The 8,225-nt window shown below is 40.4% G+C and overlaps 1 long non-coding RNA gene across 1 annotated transcript; it reads left to right on the top strand.

Moving 5' to 3' along the window:
* The first annotated feature begins 214 nt into the window (after positions 1-214).
* LOC142504760 (uncharacterized) lies at positions 215-7,978 on the top strand. The gene is made up of 3 exons (XR_012804341.1): positions 215-340; positions 6,558-6,843; positions 7,845-7,978. It is a non-coding gene; the product is annotated as an uncharacterized LOC142504760 (long non-coding RNA).
* Positions 7,979-8,225: the final 247 nt, after the last annotated feature.

The following is an 8,225-nucleotide window of genomic DNA, read 5'->3' as shown; positions in this document are numbered from 1 at the left end:
AATTTACGAATTTTGGAATGATGAATTAAATTCCACGATTTTTGTAATTAATTAGGATTGAAATGGAATTAAAAAGAGTTTTGAGGACCAAATTGCAAATAGTGAAGATTTCAGGGGCTAAAGTGCAATATTGGATTGAGTTGACACTTGTCACCACCATACAACTTGATACATATATCACAATCTCCAATTCATTCTCCAGCAAAGAAAATCGAGAACAACTCCAGAGAAGTGCTCAAATTCCTTGTGATCTTAGAAATCTATTTGTGCATGATTCGGCCATCAGAATTTCTATCCGAACACGGTTCTGTGCTCCTCTCGTCACCTACTACACAAGAACGTAAGTTTCATTACTTTCTGATATGGTTTAAAATTTATGTATTGGGAGAATTATTATTTGATCATTATGATGTGTTCTGGGAATACTAGACATTGCATAATCGAAGTCGGATCGAAGAACAGATTGATTATGGAATTGTTATGAATTTCTGATTATATGGACTGAAAACCGGACAGATTTAGATTATTGATTGATTACAGATTGTATCGGATATGGGTTATGATTTGTAATTGATATTTGTTGATATGGTATTTACGGGGATATTGAGATTGTGCCGTTATACCGATGATTTGAATTAAATTCAGATTAATCAGATTCAGTATTGAATTGAGAATGGAAGGTTGATATTATGATTCTCAATATGTCGTTTTAGATTTACAGAGACAGTCTTGAGTTCAGAACTGATATTGCTTCAGACCGAGACTACGAACGAAAGGTACAAGTCAATGTGGTACTGGGAGATCGACTCAAGTAGGATATACTTGAGTTTCCCTAAATCACATACTTCTTATTATTATGTTCATTGCTTTGACTTGATATGATTGTTCTATGGATGTATAGAAAGTAGGTATTAATCGAGTGATCTTGTGACAGAAGTGCCTGATAGTGGTGAGATCGCCACGGGCACATTGCACGATGTCACAAGATAGTGTATTGGCGATAGTGCCACAGTCTGTGACGGATAGGTCAAGACACTGGATGTTTGGTTATATCGACGTGGATAGAATCGGAGTTTCTTCTATTACTGTTGGTTGATATAGGAATACCAACGTCTGGAAACCGGGATCCCTAGACTAGAATTGAGTCTAGTCTGAGTCGTGGAGTCACGAGCATTGTCAACAGTTTTATATTGATTATGTTTCAGATTTTGATACATATTGTTGTTATCTGTCCATGCTTTTATGTTTATCATATTATTGCATGTTCGTTGATTTATACTGGGATTATATTCTCACCGGAATTATCCGGCTGTTGTCATGTTTGTATGTGTGCATGACAACAGGTGGGACATGATCAGGGTCGAGGAGATGACGAGAGATCATGAATAGAATGGAAACCACGGACTTTGACGTTGCTGTAGATAGGGTTTGAACACTTGATAGCTAGTTGTTGAACTTTCGTCTGTATAGAATGTATGCTGTACAGGACTTGTACCTCATGTTATACTGATATGTATACTAGTATGATTTCCATTACGTTCCGCATTTAAAAAAAAAAAAATTTAGACCCTGTTTATTATAATTGATTAAATGGTCCCAACGACGATTATGAACTTGATTAGCGTCCGGGTCCCCACAACAGGTGGTATCAGAGCGATAGATCCTTTAGATTGAGATAGGAGCTAGTGAGCTGGGTAGATTGAGTTTTCTTTCCTGCTTTTGATTGCTAGCATGTTCTACTGCTTTATAACGCATGTTTATCTGTTTATCTGATTTGATTTGAAAACATGTGTTATTGAGAATGAATCAGAACCGATTCTTGATCAGTAGTAAGATGATCCGGAGGAGGACTGAAACAGATTTATGGAATTTGGTTGCTAACCCTTTTGATAATCAGATATGCCTCCTCGAAGAATACCGGAACAGGGTAGCACTTCGAATCCTCCAATGGATGTAACAACAACAACGATGGAGACATTGTTGAAAAGATTTCAGTCATTCCATCCACCGACACTGAAGGGTACTGAGACAGCAGTGGATTGTGAGAGTTGGCTGGATGACATTGAGATGCTGTTTGAGTCCTTGGATTACACTGATGAGCGGAGAGTGAAACTGATAGGGCACCAGTTGCATGATGTGGCAAAGAACTGGTGGATTACAACAAAGCGGGCATTGGAGCATCGAGGTACAGTTATCACTTGGAATGTCTTTAGAATTGAATTTTATCAGAGGTTTTTTCCAGTGTCCTACAGGAAGGATAAGGGAGCAGAATTTGCGAATTTGAGACAGGGTCAGCTGAACATCGAGGAATATGTGGCCAAGTTCTCTACACTGCTACGATTTGCTCCACATGTGGCCGAGAATGACGAAGCTGTTGCTGATCAATTCATTAATGGCCTGAATCCGGAAATCTTTACCTTGGTGAATATCGGGAGATCGAATAATTTTACTGATGCTTTGAACAGAGCCAAGGGAGCCGAAGCAGGTCTGATGAGACAGAGAGGAGCTTCGTTTGTACCTCCAGCACCGAGACCACAGCAACCACCTCCCCGGTTTGAGAGTGGCAGCAGCAGTGGGGGAAAGAAAGACCTCCTGAAAGCTAGAGGGAAGCAATTAAAAAGATCTGGAAGCAGTTCATCCAGTTCTAGCGGCTCGAGACAGACCGGTCAGGGCCAGAGTTATACAGGACCTTATTGCAGCACTTGTGGAGGGAAGCATTCCACAGAGCAGTGCCGATGAGTGTTTGGCAGTTGCCGTATCTGCAGACAGCAGGGACATTTTGCTAGAGTCTGCCCACAGAGAGATTCTCAGAGATCACATGGTGCCGAATCATCTGGATCAGCGGCACAGACTGACAGACGATCAGCCGCTGTTCATTCGTTCCAGCCAGCACCATCTCAGTCACAGCAGAGGCCAGGAGATAGCCAGACAGTGAGCCAGCCTCCTAGACAGCAGGCCAGAGTATTTGCTTTGACAGAGGAGCAGGCTCAGGAGGCACCTGACGATGTTGTTGCATGTAACTGTTTTATTTCTGGTTATCCTGCATATGTATTGATAGATAATGGTGCATCGCATACATTTATATCTGAGCAATTTGCCTTGATGCATTCATTGCCTATTGAGTCATTATCTGCTGTAGTGTCTGTCTCTTCTCCGTTGGGGACAGGTTTGATATCAGTGAAGTCTGTGAAACATTTTATGCTACAGTATGATGGACATGAGATTGAGTTAGTTAGACTGTATTGTGCTTGGGTTGTCTGATTTTGACTGTATTATCGATATCGATATGTTAACCAAGCTGTCGATTGTTTCCATAAGATTGTGAGATTCAGACCTGAGATGACTGAGGAGTGGAAATTTTACGGTAAGGGTTCTCGAGCCAAAATTCCTTTGATATCCGTATTATCTATGACTCGCTTATTGTAGAAAGGAGCGGAAGGATTCCTTGTATATTCAGTTGATTTACTGAAGTCGAGTCCATCATTGACGGACTTTCCAGTGGTATGTGAGCTTGTTGATGTCTTCCTAGACGAGATTCCTGGATTGCCTCCGATTCGAGAGATAGACTTCAGCATTGAGTTGATGCCAGGTACAGTTCCGATTTCTAGAGCTCCGTACAGAATGGAACCGATTGAACTGAAAGAGTTGAAGGATCAGTTGGAGGATTTATTGGCCAAGGGATACATCCGGCCGAGTGTATCTCCTTGGGGTGCTCCCGTGTTGTTTGTGAGGAAGAAAGACGGTTCAATGAGACTCTGCATTGATTACCGGCAACTGAACAAAGCAACGGTAAAGAATAAATATCCATTGCCCTGTATAGATGATTTGTTTGACCAGTTGCAGGGTTCTTCTATTTATTCCAAGATCGATCTGAGATCTGGATATCATCAGCTGAGAGTCAGGGATTCTACCAGGTATGGACACTATGAGTTTATTGTCATGCCGTTTGGTTTGACCAACGCTCCAGCTGTGTTTATGGGTATGATGAACTATGTATTTCAGAAATATCTCGATGATTTCGTGATTATTTTTATTGATGATATTTTGATTTATTCGAAGAATATGATTGAGCATGCAGAACATTTGAGAACTGTGTTGAAAATTCTGAGAACTGAGAAATTGTATGCTAAACTGTCAAAATGTGAGTTCTGGTTGAGATAGGTAGTATTTTTGGGTCATATCATATCCAGAGATGGTATATCAGTTGATCCCAGCAAGGTTGATGCTGTGATTTCTTGGCCGAGACCGACATCAGTGCCAGAGATTCGCAGTTTTATGGGTTTGGCAGGATATTACCGTCGATTTATTAAAGTTTTCTCGAGCATTGCCAAACCGATTACTCAGTTAACTCAGAAGAATGCTCCGTTTGTGTGGTCAGAAGACTGTGAGTCCAGTTTTCTGGAATTGAAGAAAAGATTGACCAGTGCACCGATACTGACTATCCCCTCAGATACTGGTGGATTTTTTGTTTATTGTGACGCTTCTCACAGAGGTTTGGGTTGTGTGTTGATGCAGCGAGGGCATGTGATTGCTTATGCCTCGAGACAGCTGAAGCCACACGAGACTCGCTACCCAATTCATGATCTTGAATTGGCAGCCATTGTATTTGCTTTGAAGATATGGCGACACTACCTCTACGGTGAGAAATTTGAAATTTATTCTGATCACAAAAGTTTGAAATATCTGTTTTCACAATCAGAACTGAATATGAGACAGCGAAGATGGCTGGATATACTGAAAGACTTTGATTGTGAAATCAAATACTATCCGGGGAAGTCCAATGCAGCAGCTGATGCATTGAGTCGAAAGGTATATGCTTTATCCTTATCGACAATAGGTGTTTCAAATTTGATTGAAGACTGCTGTTTGTCTGGATTGGTATTTGAGACAGATTGTAGACCGTTGAGATTATATGCTATTCAAGCTGAACCAGAGCTGATTTTGAAGATTAAAGTGGCTCAGAAAGTTGATCAGAAAGTTCAGAAATCGATTGAGACGGTCAGATCAGGTCATCAATCAGAGTTTCAGGTACCTGAGGATGTACTGTATGTGAGTAATCGTCTTGTCGTGCCGAATGTTTCAGAGTTGAAACAGAAGATATTGACTGAAGCGCACAACAGTCGATTCAGTATCCATCCTGGTGGCAGAAAGATGTATAATGACTAGAAGACACAGTTTTGGTGGAAGCAAATGAAATCTGATGTCACTAAATTTGTGTCAAAATGTCTGAATTGCCAACAGGCAAAGGCTGAAAGAAAGAAACCAGGAGGTCTACTGCACAGTTTATCGATTCCTGAATGGAAATGAGATCACATTTTCATGGATTTTGTGACGCAGTTACCGAGATCCTCCTGAGGTGGTGATGCGATTTGGGTCGTGATTGATAGATTAACCAAATCAGCATGTTTTATTCCGTACCAGATGACATACAGGTATGACCAGATGGCTGAGATTTATGTTAGAGAGGTGGTCAAATTGCACGGAGTGCCGAAGTCGATTGTATCAGACCGTGATCCTCGGTTCACTTCGCACTTCTGGCAGAGTTTACAGCAGGCTCTAGGTACGAAATTGCATCTGAGTACCACATATCATTCACAGACTGACGGACAGCCAGAGCGGACGATCCAGACATTGGAGGATATGCTGAGAGCTGTAGTGCTTGATTTTAGCACTGGATGGCAATATGCATTGCCACTTTGTGAATTTTCGTACAACAACAACTATCAGACGAGTATTGAGATGGCTCCTTTCGAAGCGTTGTACGGAAAGAAGTGTCGATCCTCTCTTTATTGGGATGATATCTCTGAAGTTCCTGAGATTGGACCTGATATGATCAGAGATATGACAGAGAAAGTGAAACTGATTCAGAAAAGAATGAAGGCAGCACAGGACAGACAAGCCAAATATGCCAACATTCGACGCAGACCGTTGGTATTTGAGGCAGGAGACAGAGTATTTTTGAAGATTTCACCTTTCAGAGGAGTTGTCAGATTTGGCAAGAAAGGGAAGTTGTCTCCACGATACGTTGGTCTGTATGATATTCTTGAGAAGATAGGAGATCGTGCCTATCGACTCGCATTACCGCCTTCATTGTCAGGGATAGATAACGTCTTTCATGTATCTATGCTGCGGCAATATCTCCCCGATAATTCTCATATTATTCAGCCAGACGAGGCCGAGCTTGATGAATCTCTGAGTTACGTTGAAAAGCCGATACAAATTATTGATCGTAAAGAAAAGCAACTCAGAACGAAGACTATTCCTCTTGTGAAAGTTCAATGGACTCGTAATGGAATTGAAGAAGCTACTTGGGAGACTGAATCAGATATGAGACAGGAATTCCCAGAGTTATTCCACTGATGTGAGTTTACGATTTCAGTTTCTGTTATTTCTGATTTGATTGCCTGTGATATGACTGCTTGTGATTTCGAGGACGAAATCATGTCTCAGAGGGGGAGAATTGTAAGGCCCGAGATTATATCATTTTAATCCGAGATTATTTAATTTACGAATTTTGGAATGATGAATTAAATTCCACGATTTTTGTAATTAATTAGGATTGAAATGGAATTAAAAAGAGTTTTGAGGACCAAATTGCAAATAGTGAAGAATTCAGGGGCTAAAGTGCAATATTGGATTGAGTGGGACACTTGTCACCACCATACAACTTGATACATATATCACAATCTCCAATTCATTCTCCAGCAAAGAAAATAGAGAACTGCTCCAGAGAAGTGCTCAAATTCCTTGTGATCTTAGAAATCTATTTGTGCATGATTCGGCCATCAGAATTTCTATCCGAACACGGTTCTGTGCTCCTCTCGTCACCTACTACACAAGAACGTAAGTTTCATTACTTTCTGATATGGTTTGAAATTTATGTATTGGAAGAATTATTATTTGTTCATTATGATGTGTTCTGGGAATACTAGACATTGCATAATCGAAGTCGGATCGAAGAACAGATCGATTATGGAATTGTTATGAATTTCTGATTATATGGACTAAAAACCGAACATATTTAGATTATTGATTGATTACAGATTGTATCGGATATGAGTTATGATTTGTAATTGATATTTGTTGATATGGTATTTACGGGGATATTGAGATTGTGCCGTTATGCCGATGATTTGAATTAAATTCAGATTAATCAGATTCAGTATTGAATTGAGAATGGAAGGTTGATATTATGATTCTTGATATGTCGTTTTAGATTTACAGAGACAGTCTTGAGTTCAGAACTGATATTGCTTCAGATCGAGACTACGAACGAAAGGTATAAGTCAATGTGGTACTGGGAGATCGACTCAAGTAGGATATACTTGAGTTTCCCTAAATCACATACTTCTTATTATTATGTTCATTGCTTTGACTTGATATGCTTGTTCTATGGATGTATAGAAAGTAGGTATTAGTCGAGTGATCTTGTGACAGAAGTGCCTGATAGTGGTGGGATCGCCACGGGCACATTGCACGATGTCACAAGATAGTGTATTGGCGATAGTGCCACAGTCTGTGACGGATAGGTCAAGACACTGGATGTTTGGTTATATCGACGTGGATAGAATCAGAGTTTCTTCTATTACTGTTGGTCGATATAGGAATACCAACGTCTGGAAACCGGGATCCCTAGACTAGGATTAAGTCTAGTCTGAGTCGTGGAGTCACGAGCATTGTCGACAGTTTTATATTGATTATGTTTCAGATTTTGATACATATTGCTGTTATCTGTCCATGCTTTTATTTTATCATATGATTGCATGTTCATTGTTTATACTGGGATTATATTCTCACCGGAATTATCCGGCTGTTGTCGTGTTTGTATGTGTGCATGACAACAGGTGGGACAGGATCAGGGTCGAGGAGATGACGAGAGATCATGAATAGAGTGGAGACCACGGACTTTGACGTTGCTGTAGATAGGGTTTGAACACTTGATAGCTAGTTGTTGAACTTTCGTCTGTATTGAATGTATGCTGTACAGGACTTGTACCTCATGTTATACTGATATGTATACTAGTATGATTTCCATTATGTTCCGCATTTAAAAAAAAAAATTAGACCATGTTTATTATAATTGATTAATTGGTCCCAACGATGATTATGAACTTGATTAGCGTCCGGGTCCCCACACTAATGGCCATTGGGGCTTGAACCACCGATCAGAGCCTCTTCCCAACTTCCCAAGGTGTGGCTTGAACCATGGCTAAGGGCCCTAGGCC

The sequence above is a fragment of the Primulina tabacum genome, chromosome 10 (genome assembly GCF_025594145.1).
Source record: "Primulina tabacum isolate GXHZ01 chromosome 10, ASM2559414v2, whole genome shotgun sequence".
Taxonomy (NCBI): domain Eukaryota; kingdom Viridiplantae; phylum Streptophyta; class Magnoliopsida; order Lamiales; family Gesneriaceae; genus Primulina; species Primulina tabacum.
Note: the sequence above shows the minus strand (reverse complement) of the source record. Positions and strands in the feature narration are given on the sequence as shown.